At 49.0% G+C, this 25,370-nt stretch overlaps 2 long non-coding RNA genes across 2 annotated transcripts; one reads left to right on the top strand and one right to left on the bottom strand.

Moving 5' to 3' along the window:
- Positions 1–1,248: 1,248 nt before the first annotated feature.
- Positions 1,249–2,474, top strand: LOC120705131. The gene is made up of 3 exons (XR_005687796.1): positions 1,249–1,351; positions 1,431–1,791; positions 1,946–2,474. It is a non-coding gene; the product is annotated as an uncharacterized LOC120705131 (long non-coding RNA).
- Positions 2,475–9,859: 7,385 nt separating this feature from the next.
- Positions 9,860–10,267, bottom strand: LOC120705132. Its single transcript, XR_005687797.1, has 3 exons — positions 10,166–10,267; positions 9,988–10,087; positions 9,860–9,875 (listed from the first exon to the last, which is right to left on the bottom strand). It is a non-coding gene; the product is annotated as an uncharacterized LOC120705132 (long non-coding RNA).
- Positions 10,268–25,370: the final 15,103 nt, after the last annotated feature.

Below are 25,370 nucleotides of genomic sequence, written 5' to 3' on the forward strand. Positions count from 1 at the left end.
GAGAAAATTATTCCAAATCAAAAACTTGTAAACAAAGAAGTTGTAGACCTCTTTGGGACCTACAATTTTGATGTTGGTCATTTTTTCATGCGAATTTGTTTGGGTTACTTTTAAAATTTAAATTCGATTTTTGGAGACATGGCCCGTGCGCCCGGTGATGTGGCTCGTGCGCGTCCAGTGAGCTGGCCCGTGTGCCCGGTGACGTGGCCCCTGTGCGCCCGGTGAGTTGGCCCGTGCGCCCGGTGATGGGGCCTGTGCTCCCGGTGAGCTGGCCCGTGCGCCCGGTGAGTTGGCCCCTGCGCGGCTGGGCGACGTGGTTCGGGCGGATGTGGTGCCTGGTACTCGCCGCAGAGCTTGAAGGTGGCGCGGTCATAGGCGTGCGCGGCGGTCTCGGGGGAGTCCGCAAGTAGGGGCCAGCGGGCCTACGCAAGTAGCAGACCGAGCCGGCCGCCGGCCACCGCCTTGGCCGCCCGATTCGTCGCGACCGCCGCCTGTCGGAGCAAGAGGAGAGCGCCACGAGCTTCGCGCCGCTCGGACGCGCACCCGCCGCCATTCGCCGTCCCTGCTCTGCCGCCGGAGGAGCACGCTGGCTGGATGGCCATTGCCGGCATTGCGCCTCCAAATTCCGGCCGGAGCTGCCAATCCCCAACCTCGGTGAGCACATCCGAAGTTCCCCCTCGACCTTCTCCTCTGCTTCCCAACCTCGGCCGAGCCATGCAGAGCCCACAGCGCTGACGATTTGGTCCGCCAGACCCTCCGTCTGCTGACCAGGGGAAGAAGATGCCCGCGCCCTGCAAGAGGGAGGGGCCTGCCGGAGATCCGTGCACCGCCGGTCTGCGCTACCGCCGCGACCCGCCGTCCTTACCTGGGGAGACCGGGAGAGATGGGACCAAATGAGGTCAACGCACGTTTACGGGTCGAGCTCCTGGGGTGTATTAACATTGGGGGCGTCATATTTGGGGGTATATTAGTGCGGATGGGAAAAATCTCACAGTGACGCTCCACAACCATCACATAAAAATAGCACAGGTCGTCATAAAAATGCTACCGTCAACCAGCTCCTGGCGACATACATTTTGTGACGACAATTGGTACCTTTATGTGACAAAAAAATAGAGTCGTCATAAATAATTCCGGCGGTCCTGATTTTATGACGGTCCAGACTTTTGCGTCATATTATGACACATTATATGACAAAATTTTGCCCCGTCATGAGGGTTATCGTCATAGAAAATTGGTTTTCTTGTAGTGCCGGAGGGCTGTGGAAGCGATAAGCTTCCGGAAGAAGGGGGCGACGAGAAGCTTCCTGAGGAGGAAGGCGGCGAGAAGCTGCCTGAAGAAACACCTAAAGGTAAACTTATAATGTCTTGTAAAGAAAAAGTACTTTTTCTTTACTCTTAGTTTGGTTAAGTAATCCATTTTTCCTCTAGATTTCCAAAATCCAGGGAATACTTTAGAGAAGATTGAAGATGTGCCAGAAAAGGCAATCTCTGAGGTGCGGGCGAGTGCTTCCCAGGTTTCATCGGGAAGTGTCGTGCCGCAAGAGAAGCTAAAGCTTGCCTTCAAGCTGCTGGGGGTTAGTAGTCGAGTATCTCGAGTACGTATGTATAGATCGAGTAGTGTATACTGATTCTTTTGTTTTTACTTTATGGTAAGAGGTATTGGGGCAGGAGGGTAGCCAAGCCCAGGACGATTCAGAGCTAAATGCTTTAAGAGAGCGAGTGAAAACGCTCTCGTCCGAGAAGGCTGCCATTCACGAGAAGATCAAGAAACTCTCCAAAGCCAAGAAAGGTTAGTCTTTAGCATTTATGATGCAGTCGACTAGATTGTTCTGCCTAGTGTTTATAAGTTTTTCTTTTAATCGAGTACACAGCTTGCTCAAAATCATTAAAGATTGAGAAAAGCCTGGTACTAGATCTAAAGATTCTTATGTACCGAAACACAGATGAAATCGAGAAGCTCAAGAAGATCAAGGCGGATTCTGACCAAGAGGTGGCAACTTGTCTTCAGCAGCTCAAAACTTTGTCAGAATCCCGAGACTTGATGCAGCAAGAGCTTGAAGAACTCAGAGATGCTGCTCAAGATGTGGCAGGACTTGTGGAGATCCCGGAGGGGAATGAAGATGAACCGCTTACGCTGGTGGGGAGGCTTCGGAAAGTACCCGAGAGCTTCGAAAGGTACGTCTCCACAACCACCTGACAGTACATGGGACATGTACTCGGGTTGGTGAGGTCCTACTGGCCACGTACTCCCCTTGATCCACATGGGAAGGGCGCGAAGGCTGACTATACTGATGAACAATTCAATCAGTAATGGAAGAAACCTCCGCTGTAGCAGACCAGATAGTGGAGACTTTGAACAAGTCTGGGTCTCCCTGAACTACTTGTGAAAATTGTTTGGCGTGTGGGCCACAAGTACTTTGAACAAATGTTTAATATTTGTGTAATGTCAAGTACTTGTTTTATGGTAGGATTATGCAATCCTTTGGTTTGTCGAGTAATTGATACTTGAAAGGAATGAGTTCTGGCGGCATTGTGCCTACTCAATCGTGATAGTGGATACAAAGAGTTGTATCCATAAGTGCCTTAAGAGGCAGAGTATTCTCGATTAGGATCGAGTTGTATGGTTCTTAATCAGAACTCTAGTGCTGATCGATTAGGATTGAATCCCGCAGGATTAACCAAGTGGGAAGTGCACTTTGCGAAAGGGTATGCAAATTTCCTTTTGAAAGGAAATGCGTCAGTTAGGTTGGTGCTCTTGTGGACTTGATTGTCCAATCAAACAAGGGAGAGCTCTTATCGAGTACTTGGAGAGTTTAGGTGCTTAGAGGATGTTCTTTGATACATAGGTGAACAGGAGACTCTCGACAACTACTCAGAGTACCAAGGGAAAACAGAACACTTTTGATATCTCGAGCAAGTGAGTAACACCCGTCAAGAACTCGAGGCAAAATATTCTGTAGTTGAAACTCCCTTAGTAGTCCATGTAAGCAGGAGACTCGTGTCAACCTATTTAGGGTACCAGGAACTTGTTTTATGCTCCTTGGAATGACTTTCATAGTTGACCGGTTAGGATAGACCTTATCTGGTCACCCAAGTGGGAAAAACTTATTGTGAAATATCCCCAAACTACTCGATCCAGCGAGTAGTATGTCCTACACAAGGACTGGATTGCTTTCTAAAATAGGTCTGTTAGGATGAACTCCGTCGAGTTACCCAGGACGAAAATATTTTAGAAATATCCCAAACTTACTCGAACAAGGCGAGTAAGGTGTCCTACCCAAGGTCTGGAATAATTCTTAAGATAGATCTGTTAGGATAAACCCCGTCGAGTTACCCAAGATGAAACCATCTTAAAAATATCCAAAACCTACCCGAGCCAGCGAGTAGGGTGTCCTAACCAAGGACTGGAGTAATCCTTATGACAGATCTGTTAGGGTGAACCCCGTCGAGTTACCCAAGACGAAACCATCGTAAAGATATCCAAAACCTATCCGAGCCAGCGAGTAGGGTGTCCTAACCAAGGACTGGAGTAATCCTTATGATAGGTCTGTTAGGATGAACCCCGTCGGGTTACCCAAGACGAATGTCAGATGAATATCCAAAACCTACTCGAGCCAGCGAGTAGGTTGTCCTAACCAAGGACTGGAGTAATCCTTAAGACAGGTCTGTTAGGATGAACCCCGTCAGGTTACCCAAAACAAAAATGTCAGAAAGAATACTCGAGGTAAACCATAATGGACTACTCGATAGCTGCTCCATGTTGAGCAGAGCTCCCAGAGTAGTATGAGTGATGGGGTGTAGGTCAGATGAGCTAGAGCATAGTAGTCGATTTATGAGATAATCAACTTTTATTAAAAACTTGTCGAAATTATAGTAATTGTAAAGTGACGGACTCTGACTCTTAAGACCTACCCCTTGCTCGTATATATGAGCAATGGTTTACACAACTGAATAAGATTATTCGCGGGTAAACTAATCGATATAGCGGCCGACTAGATTTTGGGTAAAGTCTCCTTTACCAGCGGTGCCCCAAGGGCTTTGCGGAGTGAGTTGCACTCGAAGATCATGTGAGAGCTCTTTGGGTGCATGAAGCACTTGCCTAGGATCATTTTGTTGATCTTGTCTCCACCAAGAGATGTTTCTCCATGGTGTTGGGTGCGAGGCTTACCCTGAGGAAGGGTACTTGCCGGCTTGTGCTTCTTGAAGGATGCGGAAGCATGTGCCGGAATGCGGTAGTTGGAAGAAGGTCTGTATGCCTCTATTTCCTCACGCTCCTTTCTCCTTGAGATGATGATGTTGTGGGCATAACGACCAATGTTGATCACATTGCGAAGGTCGCTGTTGGAGTAGTCGTAGTTGTCGCCTTGCTGTTCCTACTGGCGGTTGGCGAGGCGCTGGCACCTAAATGCCCTTTTCTGGTTAAGCAGGCGACGACGCTCGTAGAGATCTTTTGTTGCATGCTGCTCCTCCAGTTGGACAGTGACTGTTACTGCTGGAGGAGGTGCAGGAGGATCTTGCTTGGTAGCAGCTTGGGCTTCTGTGACCGTGGGGGGTAGTAGTTTCCATGTTGTCGGAAAGATACTCGTCGAAGTCATCAGAATTGTAGTCGTCGAGATTGAGACGCTCCGTGGAGTCATCCTCTGGTTCATGGACTTCAGAGATGCGAATCATGAGGATTTCACGGCAAAGATCTTGAATTTCTTGGTCCTGTTTGCTTGAGGACGGGTCTAGCAGAGTGCTCTGTTGAAAGGGAAGATCCGTTGTTTGGGAGTTCAGGGTGTTAGGATCTTGTGTCTCCTTCAGAAGCATTGTCCATCCTTGCGGCGTTGCATATATGACAAAGTTTGGGTGGGAGTCCTGATCGGACTTGAAATTCTTAGTCAAGTTGGATTCGACTTCCTTACTGTACTGGATCAGGTCGTCTAGTTCATCCTCCGGGTCAAAAGAGTACTCGGAGTCAGAATCGGTTAAGCCACCGATTTTTGAATATGTGTGCTTTGGGTGGGCGAGAAGTGGAATGCCCATCTCTACGCGGAGGGCGTTCTCGTTCATCCAATGTAGCCATGATTGCTTGGGAGTCAATCCTTCAGGCTCCTTAATCCAGGGTTTGTCAAAAATCGACTTGCTGGTTTGTTCTGAAGCTTTGGATTTTCCCTTTTTGAGCTTGGCCAGTTCCCAGAGAGTGTCAGCATTCTGGGGTGGATGGGCCATAGCGTCCATGAACAAATCGATGCTGTCAGACCAGTCTTCGAGATCATCGAATGGTTCAAAGTTGTCGAGGCTGTTCATGAATTGATTAAAGTCCTGATCGAATAAGGATTCCGCTGGTTCAGGAATCCGATGTGAGCAGGTTTCGGTGGAGGATTCTGAGGTTTCCTGGACAAAGACGGTCCCATCCGAACAAGCTGGGGATTTGTCCTTCCAGATCTCCCGCATATTCCTCCTCCCGATTTCTGCTTCTTGCTTTGCAGAGTACCTTCAGCCATCTTAATGCAGTCGACGAGCATAGAATCTACTCGATCGATCCTTGGGAGTATGTCGCCCGACCATTCCTGTGGAGGGTTCAATACTTCTGGGTTATGCTATGATTTAGATGAGGCAAGGACAGATTCTGCCAGCTTGATGCATCCCCCTATTGATCGTGAAACTCGATCTACTCCATTGAGTAGTTCTGAGTTATCGATCTTGGAGCGTTTGATTGACTTGAGATAAGTCAGGGATTTTCGAGGGTTTCAGAAAATTGAAGATTTTCAGGTTTAGAGTTTGTATCGGACTCGGCTTACTCGAGAATTCGAGTTGGAGTCGACACATTTTCTGGGATATCCGAGTCAAGCTCGGGTGAAGCTTGCTTTTCATCGAGTTCTGCGGTATAGCAGATTTCAGCGGATTGGTTGGTAGTTTTCGGTTTAGGCGAGTAGGGCGTGACAAGGTGGCTAGAGAAGCCGCCCGATCCGTCAGCCATGCAAGCCCAGGAACCAAAAACGAGGGTTGTGCCCTCGGGCACATTATTGGTGTCGTTTGATCCTGCCATCGAATTCGCCGATGAACTCACCGAATCCCCTACCTGGCGCGCCAGCTGTCGGTGTTTACTGCCAAGCCTGCTCAGGGATACCCTTAGCAGTATGGTTTGTTGGTAGGGATCGACTGCTCTAGAACTCGATGGTGCAAGGAACACAAAGATTTAGATAGGTTCGGGCTGCGAGTTGCGTAATACCCTACGTCCTATGCAGTTGTTTGTATTGCCTTAGGTGTTGATGTTGTTTTTAGGGGGTCCCTGCCCGCCCTTATATATCCGAGGGGACGGAGTTACATGAAAAGTCCTTGCCGGGTACAGTTGGAGTCCTACTACAACACAATCGGGTAGTTTCCTTTGTAATGTAGCTAGTTCTATGCCTATTCGGGTAGTAACAAGAGAGGTAATGTACATCCATGAGTTATCCCTTTCTCTAGAACATTCTATGCCTATAAGCAGTCCCGCTGCCTCGGGTCTGACAAGCTTGGACCTCTCCAGGCCGGCATGCGGGAGCAATGCCAGGAGGTGGAGCAGACGGGTGAGCGCGCGGCGGGCTTCGGCGGGCGGGCCGGGTGGCAGTTGCGAGGTGGGGCCGGCCATGGCCATGGCGAGCTCTCGGCCAAGGCGAGCATTGGGTCAGTCTTAGACCAGTGCGGTCACTCTTAGTGCTGGGGAGGCAGCGACGCGAGGAAATTAGCGGTTTGGGTACAGGCGGGCGGGTAAGGCTGCGCCCGGGTGAGAAAAAATATGGGATTTTGGCAGAAACATTTTCCTTGATGGTGTTTTATGGTTTGGTCTAGCATTATGGTCTTTCATGTGGGCCTAAAAGAGGTATTTTGTGAGAGGGGTGGGTGGGTTAGAGTTGGTAATAATTGTATTCAATTCTTTCATCCTTTATAGTATAGATTCCACTGCTAGAAAAAGGCTCATACGTACAGGGCCGGAACCCCCGGTTTGTACCGGACGCCGGCCCGGTACTGCCTGGCCGGTACTAAGTGGGCCGCCACATAGTACCGGTCAAGCGGCCCGGTACTAAAGGTAACACCGACCGATACTAAAGTGCCTGCCACGCAGGCGCGGCAGGCGGAGCACTTTAGTATTGGTCGGTAATTCCGACCGGTACTAAATGTTTTTTTTTCTTTTGAATTTTTCCATTTTTTGGGTTTCAATTAATTCGTATTCGTATATGTTTGCATATTCGTATTTGTATACATCTGCGTATTCACATTCTAGCACGTCTGCGTATTCGTATATATTCGTATCTAGTATACAATTGAATACATTTATTATAATTACATAAACTTGAAATATTATATGTACTTCTAATATAAATATGTTAATAATAAACTCAGGATTCATAATATATTTACAAGTCGTCGTGCACATAAGTTTTGTCCAACAAATTTTTACAAGATACTAAGTGTCCTTGGGCGCCTCATCATCATCGCTGATGTGCTTATTCGGATCCGCTCGACCCACACTTATCCTAGGATTCGCATAAAATTCTCCAGTTGGATTTATGACCTCATCTAGGATGAATCCATAGATTGATTTTTGAATTGCTTTGACTCTTTCCGGTTCGATGAGGGCATCCGCCATGCAAGTAATCTGTCAAGTGCAAGCACCACACTACTAGATTTTCCCCCTAATACAACGCACGAAATGTGTTGCAATTGCCATATTTGGTTGCAATAGCCGCAATTGCAACCAATTTCTTTCGTAAAAAAGCGCACCTATATGCCGCGCTGCATTAGCCTGTAGCGACGCATGTCTCTTTTATGTTGCATTAGTTTTTCTATTGCAACACAATGAGGCGTTGCAACTAGCATCTACGGGCTCGCTCATGTTGGTTGCAAATTATCATATTGCGACGCATCTGCTGCTGCCATAGGTGCAATTGCATCGTACAAAACACATTGCAATTTGTAAAATCTTGCATTGCAAAGTATTGTATTGCTACACTCTAGTTGTGGTTGCTATAGGGGGGGAGCACCTCTATTGCCACGAAAGTGTTTTGGGTGCAATATGTGGTTCCCTCTATTACCACGAAGTTGATTTCGGTGCTATAGGTGGTGTGATCTATTGCCACAAAAGTTGTTTGATTGCTATATGTGGTTCCCTCTATTACCACGAAGTTGATTATGGTGCTATAGGTGGTGTCATCTATTGCCACGCAGCAGGGATGGTTGTTATAGGTAGAACATTCAATTACCACCAAAATATATAGGTTGGAGGCAATAGGTGGAGCATGCTAATGCCACCTAGTTTGATTGGATGTAAGATGTTTCCTACGTTGTTGCTTCGAAAATGTTTTGGTTGCCAAAAGTTCATGTATCTATTACCACCATAATACAGGGTTGCTACAAGTGGAACTTACTATTGCCACGAGCCTTTGTGGCACCGAAAAATATGGGTTGCGATAGGATGAATTCTCTTTTGCAACAAAAGGTGTGTTGCTGCCATAGATTTGTAGGTCACCATATGTCTATTCTGCCACGCTCATTTTTGTAGCAGCAATAATTTAAAACATTAAAATACAGGATCAATAATAATTATGCATTTATAATTCATGAAACAACATTCAACCATTCACTGATAAATTCAGTTCAACAACAGCAGGTAGCAACACATAGCACCATTCAACCATTCACTGATAATACTAATAAGTTTTCAACAGGACATTGTTTCAACACATTATCTGCATGACTTCAAGAAGGTCGCATCACCAGTTTGCTCCATTCGAAATGGCTTAGTTTCCTGAAAAGAATTAATAGCATTTGTAAGCATCAAATAATCTGTAATAATGGAAAGGGTTCAAGAACAGCATGTATCAAACCAAAGTTTCATTGCGAATCATAAAATTATCAGAATGACAACAAATAATTAACACAACTATAAACACTTTGACAGCTGAAACAGAAACATTCACAGCAGGTATAGTACAAAAATTTCATCTCCTGTCTTCTTGGTGTTTTGTCATCTCCTATTTGCAGCTCTTTCCAATAGCTGTTGTGATGAAACGTATGCCGCGGGCGGGACGGAATGTGCTTCACCAGCTTTACTACTTCTTGTAGTGTGAATGCTAGCTGCCCTTTCTTTACCACCAACTTCAGATTTCTCTGGGTGGCTTTGAGGCTTCTCTTGGAACAAAAAATTTGGAAGGAAAAAGTTAGGTTCGATTTTGTTCTGTATCTAATGATAGAAGTAAAAAGTTGTCAATTCACGAACAACCTAACTAGAAGAGGGCACATTCGGTGAGTTTGTCTGTACTTCTTCAGTACTCATGTTTGATGCAGCCGCCGCCATCTCTGTAGATGTAGCGACATTGTTGTTTGGCTGGACAGGTGTTGGCAGGACAATCTATGAAAGGATACAGACATTTAGATATAGAACCTATGGAAAGAAAGTCATTCAATAACTAGCTTGACTAGTACCTGCTGAGGTGGTGCCTGTCCATTTGCTGCTTGCATCATTGATACGAACTCTCGCCTAAGCTCTTCTTTATCAGCCGCCCTTGCCTTGTTAATTTCTTCAATTTGTCGTGCATGTTCTCTCCTTTCGGCTTCCCTGTCAGCTTCCCATGTTGTCATTTGTTGTTGTAGCTGCCCAAATGATTCCATGAGCTCGAGGTGTTCCTGATGCTGTTGCTGCTCCCTACGAATTTGTTCCTGGCGATCCGCATTTAGCAGCTGCCTTCTAGTTGGGTTTTTTGCCAGGTACCCATTACCATACAACTTGGTTGATTTGCACTCTGTGACTTCCTTGTATGCCTTCTAGAAAATCTCGTTCTTTTCCTTTTGGGGAACGAAGTTTTCCTCTGCATTTGATTCGGCCTCAGTAATGAGGCTGCTTGCTTTGTCCTAACATTTACAAGGCACAGATGGAGGAGTTAGTTGAACAAGAAATTGCATGCATTCTATATTTGCAGGGACTATATAAAGTAATGTATGTACAAATTCAGTGAGAACTCACGTAGACATCCCTAGATTGTTGGTCTTTCCAGTGCCCATCCTTTGTGTGAGTTATAAACCAAAGTTCCATATCATTGGGCTCATCACCAGTTTCTGGGTCTCTCTAATATGCCAAGAACATAATAAATTAGTAATTCATCCTGCCAGAAAGCTTGTAGATGTGCTTCTCCAGTTATTACCTTCTCATAGCTGCGCTGAGCATAAGGCTTAGAGCCTGACAAATGTTTGGTCCTTTGTTGGGCTCGAATCCCATAATTTTGTATGCTCTTTGCCTATAGAATGTCAAGATTTCAACAATAATCTTAATGACTCAGACATAGACATTTTGTTCAGTAATAGTAACAATGTGGAACAAACCTGGAATTTTGCAGTCCTAAAATACTGCAACAGATAGTGCCATTCAACAATATCTAATTCTTGAGGCTTATGTAGCATTCGCTGGTGGTAGCTATTGTATGCCTTGGCCGTATGTAACACCCGGTTTATAAAAGAACATAAACCGAGCAATCATATACGTGCCAGGATCAAGTCACACGTATATACAACAGAATGAACAGTATATCATAGCACATATCACGTAAAAGATATAATAAAGCGAATACGAATGTTATTTATTACAATAATGACAAAAATGTCTGATACAGCGGAAGCGAAGTACAAAATACGATAAAGCTCTCCGAAGCTGAAGCAGGGCGCCACAGGGACGTCGACTGGGAGACGAACACCTAGAAGTCCTCGAAGTCCTGGTAGCGCTGGACGAACTCCCTCGAGTCGGCAGGAACTGAGCAGCAGTAGCGTAGTCCAAGAGGAAAAAGTAGAGAAGAGGCAAGGGTGAGTACACAACTTGTACTCAACAAGTATAACACAAACTATGTGGCTCTAGGCTGGCTGACTCAACTGCATTAGCTTTTAATCTTGGCAAGATTTTATTAAAGATATTTACTACGAGTTGATGAATTACCATTAACCCAGTTACATAGTAATTAATCAGAATTAATTAAGAAACTACTGAGAACCAAACCGAAACCAAGCCACCAAGGTAACCCCGAGAAGCACCTCCCTCGTCGGAAGGAGATAACTTCACTAATCAAAAGGAGGATCTGGGCCGCTCATAACCGTGAGCACGGCTAGTATACCAGTTTTACACTCTGCAGAGGTTGCACATCTTTACCCACAAGTCGTGAGCTACGCCAGAGGTTCATCACACTTCCTTAGGTGAGATGACTAGCGACTCACTACGAGGCCTTTACAAAGAATCTCGTTGGTAAGGCGTAACCACGAGAGTTAGGTCGGCGACGATGGGGCCCACCTCCAGGGGTACAAGCACGTAGCACAGACCAAGCCGGAGGAGCAGGGACCATTGAAGCTTGCTACTCTTGCCCCGCAGGTAAGTTACTCCAAACCAAAAAGATCTAATTAGTAAGCCAAGTCTATCCCATTCTAGCCTTGTGGTAGCGCTGTTGTCCCAGGTTGTCGCTCTATGAACCGGTCCTTATGGAGAGTGACCAACCAAGCACTAAGCACCGTGCTGGCCCCCTAAACCATGTTTCTACAAAAACCATCTTTTAACGAGACGTGAGCCACTCAAGCCACACAGAGTGCCACTCTCAGAATTAAGTTCAAGTAAACCATTAATCAAATTAATTAAAAAGGACCAGAGTGTGTTATAGCGCAGCAACCTCGCACAACTAACCAAAATGCAACCCAAAGGTATATATATAGGATATAAAGTGGCTAGGAAAGTCCTTATAGGCATACAATATTAAAATGCAGTATGAAAATGTATTTAAAAGTGATGGGTTGTTCATGTTATACTTGCCTTCCTCGTACTGCTCCTGCTGCTGCTCAAAGTGCTCGGAAGACGGCTGCTCCGGGTACTGGTACTGGGGCTCCTTAGATGGATCAACGTCTACTCACGAACACATGGCCAAAACAATGCACGATAATAAGCATACAAGCAAACAATAACAAAAACTAAGAAACAGTACATCAATACATGAAAACAGCACACTAAACTAATCTAAAACTATTCTACGCGTTACAACGATCGCGTGGACATAAAGAACGCTAAAATCGGAGCTAAAACGCATAAACTAGGCCTAAAACAAGGTTCAGGGGCTTATTTGTAAGAAAACTGAAGTTCCAGGGGGTTTTCTGCTAAAACAGAGGACTAAAACGTAATTTAACCTTATTCCTGGGGTCTAACTCGCAAAAAGGACAGGTCTGGATCGCGAGTTCAAAAACTACAAAGCTCAGGGGCTAAACTGTTGAAAACTGGACCTGGATATAATTATTTTTCAATGCGCTAGGACTGCGGGTTGATATCTAGTAAACCGAGGGTCTCTTTAACAATTTTACCAAGCCGAACCGGTATCTTTGGATATGGGCCGTTGGATCGCGATCTAGCGGCTCAGGATGGCTCGGGCTTGGATCTAATCTGGCGCGTTGATTCGGGAACGGGCGGCCACGGGCGGTTGGGGGTGCGGGCGGCGGCGCTGGGTCGCCGGAGCAGAACTCCGCGGCGGCGCTCGGCCGGAGCTAGCGAAACGGGTGCTACAAAGCTCCGTTTGGGTCGAAGTTTGGCCGTGGAGCACGATAATGACATGCGTAAACCACCTGGACACTCAAGTCGGGGGATTGGGGCTTGGTCGGGGCTCGTGGCGGTGCAGGGCGGCACTGCGCGGCGGCGCCCGCCGGCGTGCGGTGTCTGGCCACAGAAGTGGGCCACGTGCCTAGGCATCAGGTGACCAAGATAGAGGGGGATGGGGAGATGCTCACCGGGCTCTGGAAAAAGGAGAAGAACGGGCGCAGGGGCAACGACGGTGGTGACCGGCGACGGCGATGACGCGGTGTTCGTGGAGGAGGAAGAAGGCAGCGCCTCCGGGTCTCTGGGCTCCGCAGGTCGTCTTGCGGAGTACCTGCGATGGAGCCACGGTGGTCAGGGAGACTCGGCGATGGCCGGCGGCGAGGAAATCGGGCGGCGGACAGGACACCTGGAATTCTCGCCGGTGGAAATCAGGCGCGTGCAGGCGTTGAGGTCGAGCGAGATCGGTCTGGGTAGACTCCCAGAGTCGGTATGGAGCTTCTGGGGTGCTCGGCGATGGTTAGGAGGCGGTGGTGCGGCCGGTCCGCGGCGGCGCAGAGGACCCTGCGCGGCGGGGCTGAGCGAGTGCGGCGGAGGTAGGGTTTGGGCGGCGATGGGCTGGGATAGATCTCCAGGGGGGCTGCGGGGTGGTTTAAGTAGGGGCGCCGGAATCTCGGCGTGCGCGCCCGAATAGGAAGGCCGGCGAGATCACCGGGCCGGGGGTCGCGGCTGGCCGTTACACGGCCGGGAGAGGCGGGGGAGACGGGCCTGACCCGGTGGGGTCAGCCCGTCAGCGAGAGGGGCGACGCGCGTGGGGCGGGGAGGCGTCCTGGCGCGTGGGCCGCGGAGCTGAGGCGCGGGAGAGGTGCTGAGTCGCTGAGCTGCGGGGCGCGGCTGCGGAGCGATGCTGGCGGGTGGGACCGGGCGGTCGGGGACGCAGCGAGCGCGCGGCGGGAGCGCGGCTCAGTGCGCAGCAAGGGGCTGACGGGTAGGTCCCGTGCGCCAGGGCGGTGTGCGCGCGCGGAAGAGGCTGGTGTGTGGACCCGGGTGAGTGCGGGGTGAGGGAGGAGTGCGGTGTGCTGATGGGCGCTGGGTGAGTGGAGCCGTGTAGCGTGAGTGGAGCGGGGGGGGGGGGGGGGGGGGGAAACAGGCCTGCGGCGTGGGCCGGACCGGCGGCTTGGGCCAGCGGGGAAGAGGGCGAGCGGGCCTGAGCTGAGGTCTGGGCCGCGGGGAGAGAGGTGGGTTTGGGCTGGGAAGTTGGGTTTGGGTTGGGTTCTAGTTTTTTTTTCTTTCTATTTCTATTTCTATTTCTATTCTTCTCCTTTCTAAATCTAATTCAAACAAACTCAAACCAAATGAATTCAAATCTGAATTTGAATTCACTCAAGCACTCAAACAATTAAAGCAATGCTCCAGCATGATGCAACAATGAAATTAAACCTAAGGTAGATTTTAATTACTTATAGAACAAAAATTTAGATTAAATGCAAGACTAGACATATAAACCTTAGAAAATTAAATAAAGCCAATTAAATTTATTATTAAAAGCTGGAATTTAGATTAGGGTGTTACAAATCCTACCCCCTTACAGGAATCTCGTCCCGAGATTCTGGGCTGGCTAGCAAAGAGATCCGGATATGTCTTCATCAACTTCTCTTCCTTCTTCTGGCGAGTTCTCCGGAAAGACATCCGGGAATTCAGACACCACGTGAATACCATCCGTAGGTCTAGTCTCCATCTGATGAAGAAAACTAGAAGGCTATGCAGCACTGACTGTCACCTCTTGGTCATCAGATGCTGACAAGTGAACTGTCTGCTGAGCACAATCAATACGGACTCCCCATCTGGTAAGGGTCTCCATGCCCAAAATCACATCTATCCCCAAGGAATCAATGACGATCAAACCAGTGCGGAATTCTGCCCCTCTTATGACAATACTAACTCTGGAGCATATAGAGCATGTGTGTATTGGGCCCCCAGGTGAGGTAACTACCATAGCTGTCTTCATACACGAAACTGGTATACGATGCTGCTCGGCAAATGACTTGGAAATGAAAGAATGGGTAGCACCGGTATCGAAAAGCGCCATAGCTGGATAAGAGTTGACCATGAATGTACCAATAACCACGTTAGAAGCCTCGGCTGCTGACTCGGCCGTCACGTGGTTCACCTTCCCCTGTCGTGGCGCCCTGGGTTGGGCTGGGCGCCCCTGCTGTCCTGCCTGCCGTGGAGCCTGAGGTGCTGGACAACTTTTAGCATAATGACCTTTTTGCCCGCATTTGTAGCACATGCGGTGGCGGTGAATGGCGCTACTTCGTTGACCTCCCTGTGAACTTATCTTCACATCTTGCATTATTTCTGCTGCTTGCTCTTTGGACTCCTTGCGACCGCGTGGCTGGATCACATTCATAGTGATAGTCAATCCATCAACATAATCATGGAGAGCTTGATTCTCGACCTGTGTATCTCTAGAGCACTTAGGATCCTTTCTCTTTGGCATGGTCTGTAGCTCTCCGACCGATGGACCGTCAAGGAAAAGGGAATCCTCCACTAGCTGCCCTTGATGAGGCATCTTTCTCTTTGTACCGGAGAAGAACCTCTGGTTCCTTTTAGTTGTGGTTTCATCTTCAGTCGCACGAACTTGACGACAAGGAACACCATAGAATTGGCAACACTGGCAAGTTTTCTCACCATCACCCATTGCACTGTCTCCAAGGTTTTTTTGTTCTGCCGACATCTGAGCTGGGATAAAGGAAATACAAATTGGTAAGGTCAAGGAAGAAAGAAAAGCTCCATTATTTAAGGTTCTATCCTATTTAGACAACATTGCACAGGCATTACTGCTGATAACTCCAGATAGGTGTTACATAAATCAGGGAACTAGGAACTAGAGCATAACTCTTCTGTTTCGTCTGAGAGATTCTCAACTTCTCTTGTACTAACTGTAGGCCGGGGTGTCACATCCCTACCCCCTTACAGAAACCGACGTCCTCGTCGGTGACGTCCTTGCCAGTGAATCACTGGATATCATATCCTCTCCGTATTATCCTTCTTCCCAACAACCAAGACCGGGGAAACTCAAGGCATGATAAAGTAGAGAGGATAGAGCGGACGGTTTTACCCCCAACGATCTAACTCATTTTATTATTTAATTAACTTTACTTTATACTGATTTTCTTTAAACAAATTTAACTACTAAACTATGCAATCAACCAAAAATCCAAATCAAACATGTAGCATAATAACAAGCAGACAATTTTCACGACTTAGCCGAGTTTAGCATACGACTCGACTAACACAACGCGTCGCAGAACGTGCTATCGTATTATTATGAAAGGGTCACCTAGCTAATACTCATGGTGGTCAGATGTCTGATTCAGGCCAAAATCTACAAAAACTATTCTTTAGAGAGAAAAATCAAGGCAAGAAGGGTAAAAGTCATAGAATTCAAGGAGTATAATAGTAAAATAGTTTCAGCAGACAAGGATTGGAGAGAAGAAGTCCTAAAACTTGACCAGTTCTATCTAGGCTTTGTCCTACAGTCGATACGGCTCTGATACCACTCTGTAACACCCGGTTTATAAAAGAACATAAACCGAGCAATCATATACGTGCCAGGATCAAGTCACACGTATATACAACAGAATGAACTAGTATATCATAGCACATATCACGTAAAAGATATAATAAAGCGAATACGAATGTTATTTATTACAATAATGACAAAAATGTCTGATACAGCGGAAGCGAAGTACAAAATACGATAAAGCTCTCCGAAGCTGAAGCAGGGCGCCACAGGGACGTCGACTAGGAGACGAACACCTAGAAGTCCTCGAAGTCCTGGTAGCGCTGGACGAAATCCCTCGAGTCGGCAGGAACTGAGCAGCAGTAGCGTAGCCAAGAGGAAAAAGTAGAGAAGAGGCAAGGGTGAGTACACAACTTGTACTCAACAAGTATAACACAAACTATGAGGCTCTAGGCTGGCTGACTCAACTGCATTAGCTTTTAATCTTGGCAAGATTTTATTAAAGATATTTACTACGAGTTGATGAATTACCATTAACCCAGTTACATAGTAATTAATCAGAATTAATTAAGAAACTACTGAGAACCAAACCGAAACCAAGCCACCAAGGTAACCCCGAGAAGCACCTCCCTCGTCGGAAGGAGATAACTTCACTAATCAAAAGGAGGATCTGGGCCGCTCATAACCGTGAGCACGGCTAGTATACCAGTTTTACACTCTGCAGAGGTTGCACATCTTTACCCACAAGTCGTGAGCTACGCCAGAGGTTCATCACACTTCCTTAGGTGAGATGACTAGCGACTCACTACGAGGCCTTTACAAAGAATCTCGTTGGTAAGGCGTAACCGCGAGAGTTAGGTCGGCGACGATGGGGCCCACCTCCAGGGGTACAAGCACGTAGCACAGACCAAGCCGGAGGAGCAGGGACCATTGAAGCTTGCTACTCTTGCCCCGCAGGTAAGTTACTCCAAACCAAAAAGATCTAATTAGTAAGCCAAGTCTATCCCATTCTAGCCTTGTGGTAGCGCTGTTGTCCCAGGTTGTCACTCTATGAACCGGTCCTTATGGAGAGTGACCAACCAAGCACTAAGCACCGTGCTGGCCCCCTAAACCATGTTTCTACAAAAACCATCTTTTAACGAGACGTGAGCCACTCAAGCCACACAGAGTGCCACTCTCAGAATTAAGTTCAAGTAAACCATTAATCAAATTAATTAAAAAGGACCAGAGTGTGTTATAGCGCAGCAACCTCGCACAACTAACCAAAATGCAACCCAAAGGTATATATATAGGATATAAAGTGGCTAGGAAAGTCCTTATAGGCATACAGTATTAAAATGCAGTATGAAAATGTATTTAAAAGTGATGGGTTGTTCATGTTATACTTGCCTTCCTCGTACTACTCCTGCTGCTGCTCAAAGTGCTCGGAAGACGGCTGCTCCAGGTACTGGTACTGGGGCTCCATAGATGGATCAACGTCTACTCACGAACACATGGCCAAAACAATGCACGATAATAAGCATACAAGCAAACAATAACAAAAACTAAGAAACAGTACATCAATACATGAAAACAGCACACTAAACTAATCTAAAACTATTCTACGCGTTACAACGATCGCGTGGACATAAAGAACGCTAAAATCGGAGCTAAAACGCATAAACTAGGCCTAAAACAAGGTTCAGGGGCTTATTTGTAAGAAAACTGAAGTTCCAGGGGGTTTTCTGCTAAAACCGAGGACTAAAACGTAATTTAACCTTATTCCTGGGGTCTAACTCGCAAAAAGGACAGGTTTGGACCGCGAGTTCAAAAACTACAAAGCTCAGGGGCTAAAGTGTTGAAAACTGGACCTGGATATAATTATTTTTCAATGCGCTAGGACTGCGGGTTGATATCTAGTAAACCGAGGGTCTCTTTAACAATTTTACCAAGCCGAACCGGTATCTTTGGATATGGGCCGTTGGATCGCGATCTAGCGGCTCAGGATGGCTCGGGCTTGGATCTAATCTGGCACGTTGATTCGGGAACGGGCGGCCACGGGCGGTTGGGGGTGCGGGCGGCGGCGCTGGGTCGCCGGAGCAGAACTCCGCGGCAGCGCTCGGCCGGAGCTAGCGAAACGGGCGCTACAAAGCTCCGTTTGGGTCGAAGTTTGGCCGTGGAGCACGATAATGACATGCGTAAACCACCTGGACACTCAAGTCGGGGGATTGGGGCTTGGTCGGGGCTCGTGGGGGTGCAGGGCGGCACTGCGCGGCGGCGCCCGCCGGCGTGCGGTGTCTGGCCACAGAAGTGGGCCACGTGCCTAGGCATCAGGTGAGCAAGATAGAGGGGGATGGGGAGATGCTCACCGGGCTCTGGAAAAAGGAGAAGAACGGGCGCAGGGGCAACGACGGTGGTGGCCGGCGACGGCGACGACGCGGTGTTCGTGGAGGAGGAAGAAGGCAGCGCCTCCGGGTCTCTGGGCTCCGCAGGTCGTCTTGCGGAGTACCTGCGATGGAGCCACGGTGGTCAGGGAGACTCGGCGATGGCCGGCGGCGAGGAAATCGGGCGGCGGACAGGACACCTGGAATGCTCGCCGGTGGAAATCAGGCGCGTGCAGGCGTTGAGGTCGAGCGAGATCGGTCTGGGTAGACTCCCAGAGTCGGTATGGAGCTTCTGGGGTGCTCGGCGATGGTTAGGAGGCGGTGGTGCGGCCGGTCCGCGGCGGCGCAGAGGACCCTGCGCGGCGGGGCTGAGCGAGTGCGGCGGAGGTAGGGTTTGGGCGGCGATGGGCTGGGATAGATCTCCAGGGGGGCTGCGGGGTGGTTTAAGTAGGGGCGCCGGAATCTCGGCGTACGCGCCCGAATAGGAAGGCCGGCGAGATCACCGGGCCGGGGGTCGCGGCTGGCCGTTACACGGCCGGGAGAGGCGGGGGAGACGGGCCTGACCCGGTGGGGTCAGCCCGTCAGCGAGAGGGGCGACGCGCGTGGGGCGGGGAGGCGTCCTGGCGCGTGGGCCGCGGAGCTGAGGCGCGGGAGAGGTGCTGAGTCGCTGAGCTGCGGGGCGCGGCTGCGGAGCGATGCTGGCGGGTGGGACCGGGCGGTCGGGGACGCAGCGAGCGCGCGGCGGGAGCGCGGCTCAGTGCGCAGCAAGGGGCTGACGGGTAGGTCCCGTGCGCCAGGGCGGTGTGCGCGCGCGGAAGAGGCTGGTGTGTGGACCCGGGTGAGTGCGGGGTGAGGGAGGAGTGCGGTGTGCTGATGGGCGCTGGGTGAGCGGAGCCGTGTAGCGTGAGTGGAGCGGGGGGGGGGGGGGGGGGGGGAACAGGCCTGCGGCGTGGGCCGGACCGGCGGCTTGGGCCAGCGGGGAAGAGGGCGAGCGGGCCTGAGCTGAGGTCTGGGCCGCGGGGAGAGAGGTGGGTTTGGGCTGGGAAGTTGGGTTTGGGTTGGGTTCTAGTTTTTTTTTCTTTCTATTTCTATTTCTATTTCTATTCTTCTCCTTTCTAAATCTAATTCAAACAAACTCAAACCAAATGAATTCAAATCTGAATTTGAATTCACTCAAGCACTCAAACAATTAAAGCAATGCTCCAGCATGATGCAACAACGAAATTAAACCTAAGGTAGATTTTAATTACTTATAGAACAAAAATTTAGATTAAATGCAAGACTAGACATATAAACCTTAGAAAATTAAATAAAGCCAATTAAATTTATTATTAAAAGCTGGAATTTAGATTAGGGTGTTACACCCCACCCATCAGGATGTGACACCCCGGCCTACAGTTAGTACAAGAGAAGTTGAGAATCTCTCAGACGAAACAGAAGAGTTATGCTCTAGTTCCTAGTTCCCTGATTTATGTAACACCTATCTGGAGTTATCAGCAGTAATGCCTGTGCAATGTTGTCTAAATAGGATAGAACCTTAAATAATGGAGCTTTTCTTTCTTCCTTGACCTTACCAATTTGTATTTCCTTTATCCCAGCTCAGATGTCGGCAGAACAAAAAAACCTTGGAGACAGTGCAATGGGTGATGGTGAGAAAACTTGCCAGTGTTGCCAATTCTATGGTGTTCCTTGTCGTCAAGTTCGAGCGACTGAAGATGAAACCACAACTAAAAGGAACCAGAGGTTCTTCTCCGGTACAAAGAGAAAGATGCCTCATCAAGGGCAGCTAGCGGAGGATTCCCTTTTCCTTGACGGTCCATCGGTCGGAGAGCTACAGACCATGCCAAAGAGAAAGGATCCTAAGTGCTCTAGAGATACACAGGTCGAGAATCAAGCTCTCCATGATTATGTTGATGGGTTGACTATCACTATGAATGTGATCCAGCCACGCGGTCGCAAGGAGTCCAAAGAGCAAGCAGCAGAAATAATGCAAGATGTGAAGATAAGTTCACAGGGAGGTCAACGAAGTAGCGCCATTCACCGCCACCGCATGTGCTACAAATGCGGGCAAAAAGGTCATTATGCTAAAAGTTGTCCAGCACCTCAGGCTCCACGGCAGGCAGGACAGCAGGGGCGCCCAGCCCAACCCAGGGCGCCACGACAGGGGAAGGTGAACCACGTGACGGCCGAGTCAGCAGCCGAGGCTTCTAACGTGGTTATTGGTACATTCATGGTCAACTCTTATCCAGCTATGGCGCTTTTCGATACCGGTGCTACCCATTCTTTCATTTCCAAGTCATTTGCCGAGCAGCATCGTATACCAGTTTCGTGTATGAAGACAGCTATGGTAGTTACCTCACCTGGGGGCCCAATACACACATGCTCTATATGCTCCAGAGTTAGTATTGTCATAAGAGGGGCAGAATTCCGCACTGGTTTGATCGTCATTGATTCCTTGGGGATAGATGTGATTTTGGGCATGAAGACCCTTACCAGATGGGGAGTCCGTATTGATTGTGCTCAGCAGACAGTTCACTTGTCAGCATCTGATGACCAAGAGGTGACAGTCAGTGCTGCATAGCCTTCTAGTTTTCTTCATCAGATGGAGACTAGACCTACGGATGGTATTCACGTGGTGTCTGAATTCCCAGATGTCTTTCCGGAGAACTCGCCAGAAGAAGGAAGAGAAGTTGATGAAGACATATCCGGATCTCTTTGCTAGCCAGCCCAGAATCTCGGGACGAGATTCCTGTAAGGGGGTAGGATTTGTAACACCCTAATCTAAATTCCAGCTTTTAATAATAAATTTAATTGGCTTTATTTAATTTTCTAAGGTTTATATGTCTAGTCTTGCATTTAATCTAAATTTTTGTTCTATAAGTAATTAAAATCTACCTTAGGTTTAATTTCGTTGTTGCATCATGCTGGAGCATTGCTTTAATTGTTTGAGTGCTTGAGTGAATTCAAATTCAGATTTGAATTCATTTGGTTTGAGTTTGTTTGAATTAGATTTAGAAAGGAGAAGAATAGAAATAGAAATAGAAATAGAAAGAAAAAAAAACTAGAACCCAACCCAAACCCAACTTCCCAGCCCAAACCCACCTCTCTCCCCGCGGCCCAGACCTCAGCTCAGGCCCGCTCGCCCTCTTCCCCGCTGGCCCAAGCCGCCGGTCCGGCCCACGCCGCAGGCCTGTTTCCCCCCCCCCCCCGCTCCACTCACGCTACACGGCTCCGCTCACCCAGCGCCCATCAGCACACCGCACTCCTCCCTCACCCCGCACTCACCCGGGTCCACACACCAGTCTCTTACGCGCGCGCACACCGCCCTGGCGCACGGGACCTACCCGTCAGCCCCTTGCTGCGCACTGAGCCGCGCTCCCGCCGCGCGCTCGCTGCGTCCCCGACCGCCCGGTCCCACCCGCCAGCATCGCTCCGCAGCCGCGCCCCGCAGCTCAGCGACTCAGCACCTCTCCCGCGCCTCAGCTCCGCGGCCCACGCGCCAGGACGCCTCCCCGCCCCACGCGCGTCGCCCCTCTCGCTGACGGGCTGACCCCACCAGGTCAGGCCCGTCTCCCCCGCCTCTCCCGGCCGCGTAACGGCCAGCCGCGACCCCCGGCCCGGTGATCTCGCCGGCCTTCCTATTCGGGCGCGCACGCCAAGATTCCGGCGCCCCTACTTAAACCACCCCGCAGCCCCCCTGGAGATCTATCCCAGCCCATCGCCGCCCAAACCCTACCTCCGCCGCACTCGCTCAGCCCCGCCGCGCAGGGTCCTCTGCGCCGCCGCGGACCGGCCGCACCACCGCCTCCTAACCATCGCCGAGCACCCCAGAAGCTCCATACCGACTCTGGGAGTCTACCCAGACCGATCTCGCTCGACCTCAACGCCTGCACGCGCCTGATTTCCACCGGCGAGCATTCCAGGTGTCCTGTCCGCCGCCCGATTTCCTCGCCGCCGGCCATCGCCGAGTCTCCCTGACCACCGTGGCTCCATCGCAGGTACTCCGCAAGACGACCTGCGGAGCCCAGAGACCCGGAGGCGCTGCCTTCTTCCTCCTCCACGAACACCGCGTCGTCGCCGTCGCCGGTCACCACCGTCATTGCCCCTGCGCCCGTTCTTCTCCTTTTTCCAGAGCCCGGTGAGCATCTCCCCATCCCCCTCTATCTTGCTCACCTGATGCCTAGGCACGTGGCCCACTTCTGTGGCCAGACACCGCACGCCGGCGGGCGCCGCCGCGCAGTGCCGCCCTGCACCGCCACGAGCCCCGACCAAGCCCCAATCCCCCGACTTGAGTGTCCAGGTGGTTTACGCATGTCATTATCGTGCTCCACGGCCAAACTTCGACCCAAACGGAGCTTTGTAGCGCCCGTTTCGCTAGCTCCGGCCAAGCGCCGCCGCGGAGTTCTGCTCCGGCGACCCAGCGCCGCCGCCCGCACCCCCATCCGCCCGTGGCCGCCCGTTCCCGAATCAACGCGCCAGATTAGATCCAAGCCCGAGCCATCCTGAGCCGCTAGATCGCGATCCAACGGCCCATATCCAAAGATACCGGTTCGGCTTGGTAAAATTGTTAAAGAGACCCTCGGTTTACTAGATATCAACCCGCAGTCCTAGCGCATTGAAAAATAATTATATCCAGGTCCAGTTTTCAACACTTTAGCCCCTGAGCTTTGTAGTTTTTGAACTCGCTGATCCAGACCTGTCCTTTTTGCGAGTTAGACCCCAGGAATAAGGTTAAATTACTGTTTTAGTCCTCGGTTTTAGCAGAAAACCCCCTGGAACTTCAGTTTTCTTACAAATAAGCCCCTGAACCTTGTTTTAGGCCTAGTTTATGCGTTTTAGCTCCGATTTTAGCGTTCTTTATGTCCACGCGATTGTTGTAACGCGTAGAATAGTTTTAGATTAGTTTAGTGTGCTGTTTTCATGTATTGATGTACTGTTTCTTAGTTTTTGTTATTGTTTGCTTGTATGCTTATTATCGTGCATTGTTTTGGCCATGTGTTCGTGAGTAGACGTTGATCCATCTAAGGAGCCCCAGTACCAGTACCCGGAGCAGCCGTCTTCCGAGCACTTTGAGCAGCAGCAGGAGCAGTACGAGGAAGGCAAGTATAACATGAACAACCCATCACTTTTAAATACATTTTCATACTGCATTTTAATACTGTATGCCTATAAGGACTTTCCTAGCCACTTTATATCCTATATATATACCTTTGGGTTGCATTTTGGTTAGTTGTGCGAGGTTGCTGCGCTATAACACACTCTGGTCCTTTTTAATTAATTTGATTAATGGTTTACTTGAACTTAATTCTGAGAGTGGCACTCTGTGTGGCTTGAGTGGCTCACGTCTCGTTAAAAGATGGTTTTTGTAGAAACATGGTTTAGGGGGCCAGCACGGTGCTTAGTGCTTGGTTGGTCACTCTCCATAAGGACCGGTTCATAGAGCGACAACCTGGGACAACAGCGCTACCACAAGGCTAGAATGGGATAGACTTGGCTTACTAATTAGATCTTTTTGGTTTGGAGTAACTTACCTGCGGGGCAAGAGTAGCAAGCTTCAATGGTCCCTGCTCCTCCGGCTTGGTCTGTGCTACGTGCTTGTACCCCTGGAGGTGGGCCCCATCGTCGCCGACCTAACTCTCGCGGTTACGCCTTACCAACGAGATTCTTTGTAAAGGCCTCGTAGTGAGTCGCTAGTCATCTCACCTAAGGAAGTGTGATGAACCTCTGGCGTAGCTCACGACTTGTGGGTAAAGATGTGCAAGCTCTGCAGAGTGTAAAACTGGTATACTAGCCGTGCTCACGGTTATGAGCGGCCCAGATCCTCCTTTTGATTAGTGAAGTTATCTCCTTCCGACGAGGGAGGTGCTTCTCGGGGTTACCTTGGTGGCTTGGTTTTGGTTTGGTTCTCATGTAGTTTCTTAATTAATTCTGATTAATTACTATGTAACTGGGTTAATGGTAATTCATCAACTCGTAGTAAATATCTTTAATAAAATCTTGCCAAGATTAAAAGCTAATGCAGTTGAGTCAGCCAGCCTAGAGCCTCATAGTTTGTGTTATACTTGTTGAGTACAAGTTGTGTACTCACCCTTGCCTCTTCTCTACTTTTTCCTCTTGGCTATGCTACTGCTGCTCAGTTCCTGCTGACTCGAGGGAGTTCATCCAGCGCTACCAGGACTTCGAGGACTTCTAGGTGTTCGTCTCCCAGTCGACGTCCCTGTGGCGCCCTGCTTCAGCTTCGGAGAGCTTTATCGTATTTTGTACTTCGCTTCCGCTGTATCAGACATTTTTGTCATTATTGTAATAAATAACATTCGTATTCGCTTTATTATATCTTTTACGTGATATGTGCTATGATATACTGTTCATTCTATTGTATATACGTGTGACTTGATCCTGGCACGTATATGATTGCTCGGTTTATGTTCTTTTATAAACCGGGTGTTACACCGTAGCACTAAAAGTTGAATGCCACCCTTTGCAATGCTCCTTAGCAATGTCCCATATAATTCTCCTTGAATGATCATTATCCTCAATGTCCCACCTAGCCTGTTATATAATTACAAGAACATGCAAATATTATGTGAGTTGTTACGTTAGTTTAAAATTGAAATGTATACAGAAGCTAAGATTTTTATTACCAATATATCAGATGCTATTGACTCTTTTACATCTTCATGGACATGTTTTCACGATTTCACTCCAATGAGTGGCGCCCTCTTCCTTGTAAACATTACTACTTCATCAACGAATGAGTGGTAGTTGTCACCTGCCGGTCCTCCAAGTCTGGAGAAGTCAACTTTCATCTTCTGATTGCCCGCCTTGATTCTCTTGGAGATTGCCTTCAAGCCTTTTAGGGGACCACGTCCCCTTTTCTGCCCATTTTCTGTGCCTATTCCATGGGAACAAAA

Source organism: Panicum virgatum, chromosome 4K (assembly GCF_016808335.1).
Source record: "Panicum virgatum strain AP13 chromosome 4K, P.virgatum_v5, whole genome shotgun sequence".
NCBI lineage: Eukaryota > Viridiplantae > Streptophyta > Magnoliopsida > Poales > Poaceae > Panicum > Panicum virgatum.